The sequence below is a fragment of the Orycteropus afer genome, unplaced genomic scaffold (genome assembly GCF_000298275.1).
Source record: "Orycteropus afer afer isolate SDZICR_OR568_19922 unplaced genomic scaffold, OryAfe1.0 scaffold00650, whole genome shotgun sequence".
Taxonomy (NCBI): Eukaryota; Metazoa; Chordata; class Mammalia; order Tubulidentata; family Orycteropodidae; genus Orycteropus; species Orycteropus afer.
This window is the reverse complement of record NW_006922237.1, coordinates 899074-903975: the sequence shown is the minus strand read 5'-3', so window position 1 is coordinate 903975 and position 4902 is coordinate 899074.

Below are 4902 nucleotides of genomic sequence, written 5' to 3'. Positions count from 1 at the left end.
GAAACCAAAGATAGGCATGTACAGCCCAATACGCATCATTGTCAAGAGTCACCTAGGTGTTTAGTAGTATAACAATCAAATAAGTGCCCTGCAAGATCATGACTGAGACCAAGTTATTTGTGTTCAGTGACTAACATTGCTGAAATAGATGGCTGGGGAATTGGAAACAACGGAAAAGAACAGAGTGATATCTTTGGCCCACATACAGGGCAAGAAGAAAATAAATATTATTAAGTATACAAACATGGAAGAATCATCAACCAAATCACAATAAAAAGTCAAAAAAAAAAAAAAAAAGAAAACTTATGGAGAGAGAATCAAAGGAAATCAACACAAATAGTGTAGGAAAGTTTTTGGTCACTTTGCCATCCAATTCCTTTCAGTCAATTTTTAGGATACCTTATCTGAAAGGAAGGAACTCTGGTGATGCAGTAGTTAAAGAAAACATTTGGGTGCTAACTGAAAGGTCAGTGGTTTGAATCCACTAGCTGCACCATGAAAGATGAGGCGGTCTGCTTTTGTAAGGAGATTCTACCTGATGGCACTGAAACTGGTTTTTGTTGGTTTTATTTGAATGGAAAGAAAGGGGTTAAGGTGGTTCACCATTAAGGCATTCTGCTGCTAACCAAAAAGCTGGCAGTTGGAACCCACCAGCTCTCTGCAGTAGAAAGACAAGGGAGCCAACCTCTGCAAAGATCTAAAGACCTGGAAACCCTATGGGGCAGATCTAATCTGTTGTATACTATATGAGGTGTTATTGACTCGACAATGGGTTTCAGTTTATTAGATTCCAATTAGTCTACTTGGCAAAAATTAAAATAATAATAACCACAAGACTATATTGAGTAATCATTTGATGCTCAATGTTTATTATATCATTCAATATCTACAACAATGTATATTTTGATATACAAATTATTTGCCTTATTATACAGGTAACTGCACAAAAGCTTCTAGATATTGCTGAATATTGGCATGCAATCTACTCATGGAAACAAATACATATAATGCACATAGTGCACATAGGAAGCACAGACAAAGGGGATACAGTTTGTAATATAACTCATGTGTTACCTGTGTAAATACGGGAAATTTCTAGCTCAAACTACTAGTAAATAGTATGACTTACTAATACTTCCACAGACAAAGAATCGGGTATTTTTAAATTGAGTACTTATTCCAGATTTTGAAAGTTAAGCAACTATGAATAAAGTAAGCTTCCTAACACTTCAGAATTAAGTATGTTCAAACCTGGACTTTTACTGGTTGTCCACATCAGTGTAATACCCAATGTTGATTGAGATTTGTTCTAGCTAGACTGTATCAATCCACAGAATGAGACAATGTGTTATAGCTCTTGTCAACCCCCTGCCAAACACACATATCAAGATTCTCCTCAGAGACACATGCAATTGCCTCATGTATTCTATCACCTTCTGGTCCCTGGACATCTCCATTGGTCATCCAGTAAAATTTTAATGATATAAAGTATTTATCAGTTTTTTATGGGTCATGTGTTTAGCATCATATTTTATGGTCATGTCCTATCCAAGGTCACAAACTATTCTCCTAAGTAGTATATTCTAAGTACTTACTTCTTTCACATTTTCATGTAGGTCTATGATCCATTTTGAAATAGTTATGTACAAGGTATGTCATATACATTAAAGTTCATTTTATTTTTGAAAGTTAAGGATGTCTAATTGATCCATCACTGTTTGTTGGAAAGATTATCTTTTCTCCAATGAATTGATCAGACATTTGATGACAATTAGTTCTATAGATTTCAATGCATGTACGCTACATTTGTTCAAATATATTCTTAAGTGTTTATAGTTTTAGAACAATAAAATGTGTATTTAAAATTCAGTTTCCATTTAGAACTAGTAAGTTCTAAAAATGCAATAAATTCTCATATTGATTTTATATCCTGAAAAAAAATTATACTTACTTAGGAAAAAGAAAGGGGTCTTTTCTGATACAATTGGAATAAACTAACTGTCTAAATTCACATGTGAACGTTGGGCAATCTACTTCCATAGTGATAGCACCTCAGAAACCCAAGGAGGGGTCGCTATGAGTTGGGTCTGACTCGATGGCACATAACAACAACAACAACATACAGAAAATATGAACAAAGGTAAAAACAAGTCCATTATTAACAGAGAAACACTAGCCTATGGGTAACTTCTGATGCATTATCTTCTGTTCTCTTTTCTGGAAAAATTTGTGGAAAATTGACATTAATTTTTCTGTCATTTTTATTTTATTTTATTTTATTTTATTTTAACAATTCAACAGTGAAGATACCTAGAAAGAAGGTTTCCATGTAGGGAGATGAAAAACAGCTAATTTAATTTCTTTAAAAAATAATATCCATGGAAATTACATATAATTTACTTTTTAGTGAAGTTTGCTTATTTATCTCAAGTACTTTGTTAATTGTCCAAATTTTTTAATTTAGTGGTTTTAATATGTTGTTTCACCACTCATTTGTTAGTTTATCATGTATGAGGCCTTCAGAATCAAATAGACTTTGACACAAAAAGGAAAGAAAGGCCTTTTAAAATGTTAAAAATCAAAAACAAACACAAATTTCCAAATGAAGCATGTACTCCCAATATGCTGCTGCTTCTTATTTTCAGGTGCCATAGAGTGGACTCTGACTCGTGGTGACCCAGTGAACAACAGAACAAAACCACGCCCTGTCCTGCACCATCCTCACGGTCCTTGCTAAGCTTGAACCCATCATGGCAGCCACTGTCTTAATCCATCTCCCTGAGGGCCTTCCCAGTTTTGCTGACCCTCCACTTTACCAAGCATGACATCCTTTTCCAGGGAATGGTCCCTCTGACAACATGACCACAGAAGGTGAGACGAAGTCTGACCATTATCATTTCTAAGGAACATTCCAGCTGCACTTCTTCCAGGACAGATCTGTTAGTTCTTCTAGCAGTCCATGGTACTTTCAGTATTCTTCGCCAGCATGACAATACAAAGGCATCAATTCTTCTGTCGTCCTTTTCATTGTTCAGTTTTCTCATGCGTATGAGGCAACTGAAAATGTCATAGTTAGATTGTTGTTGTTGTTGTTATGTGCCGTCGAGTCGGACCCCTTCTTGGGTTTCTGAGGCAGTATCACTACGGAAGTAATTGCCCAACCTTCCTTCTGAGGAGTGGCTGGTGGGTTTGAACCACCAGCCTTCTGGTTAGCAGTCAAGTGCCTTAGGCACTATGATACCAGAGCTCCTATAGTTAGATTAGGCACATCTTAGTCTTCAAAATCATATATTTGCTTCTTATCACATTAAAGAAATCTTTTCCAGCAGATTTTCTCAGTGAAATAAGATATCTGATTTCTTGACTGCTGCTTCAATAAGTATTGATAGTGGATCCAAATAAAATGAAATCCCTGACAACTTGAATCAAGTCTCCATTTATCATGATGCCATTTATTGGTCCATTTATGAGGATTTTAGCTTTATGTTGAGGTGTAATCCATACTGAAGACTGTGGTCTTATATCTTCATCAGTAAGTATTTCAAGTTCTCTTCACTTTCAGCAAGCAAGCTTGTATCATCTGCATATCCCAGGTTGTTATCAGTCTTCCTCCAATCTTGATGCCCTGTCCTTCTTCATATAGTCCAGTTTCTTAGATAATTTGCTTATCAGAGAGATTGCATAAATATGGCGAAAGGATGCAACCCTTCAGACAGACACTCTTATGATCTTAAACCACGTAGTATTTCCCTTGTTCTGTTCGAACAACAGTCTTTTGGTCTATGTACAGGTTCCCTATAGTGCAGTTATGTGTTCTGGACATCCCATTCTTCATAATGTTATTCAAAACTTTTATGATCCACACCATCAAATGCCATTGCATAGTCAATAAAAAATAGGTAACCAACATTCTGGTATTCTTTGTTTTCAGCTAAGATCCATCTGACATCAGCAATGATTTATCTTGTTCCATGTCCTCTCCTGAATCCAGCTTGCATTTCTGGAAGCTCCCTGTCAATATATTGCTGAAACCCTTTTTCAAATATCTTTAGCAAAATTTGACTTGTGTGAGGTATTAATGATATTATTCAATATTTCCACATTCTGTGGGAATAGATTTCCTCCAGCCAGTAGCCAAGTAGCTGTCTTCCAAATTTCCTGGAAGAAATGAGTAACCACCTCCAGCACTGCATCCGTTTGTTGAAACATCTCAATGGATACTCTCTCAGTTTCTATAGCCCTATTTTTTGTCAATTCCTTCAATGTAGCTTAGACCTCTTCCTTCAGTACAGCTTGGACCTCTTCCTTCAGTACCATTGTTTTCAATCACACGCTATCTCCTGAGATGACTGAACATCAAGCAATTCTTTTTGGTACAGTTGTTAAAGGACCAGAGAAGACTTTTGCTGAGAAACTGCAGAAGGATAACAAACTAACAGCTATGACTAAAGCAGATGTAAATCATAAAGATTAATTTTCTATTTTCAGAAGCAAAAGAACATGGGTACACCACACCAGGATTCTGTTCCTGCACTAGTAATCGCTCAGCAGAGCCAATCTGGTACATTCTCTCAGAATGTTGGGAAGGAACTCCACTGAGAGAGTTTAAGTGGCATTACAACAGAAGTCCCATCAGTGGGTAAGCAAACTTTACTCCTGACTGAAGTTGAACTTACACCATTTTATTTGTTTTTGCCATTTTATGCTTTGTATCTTAGTGAGAATATATAAGTAGAGATTGTTGTACTTGGAGGTGAGTAGTGTCCTGTGAGGAGCTCTGGTAGCATAGTGGCTAAGACACTTGCCTGCTAACCAGAAGGCTGGCGGTTCAAACCCACCAGCCACTCCTCGGAAGGAAGGTTGGGCAATCCTACTTCTGTAGTGATACTGCCTCGGAAACCC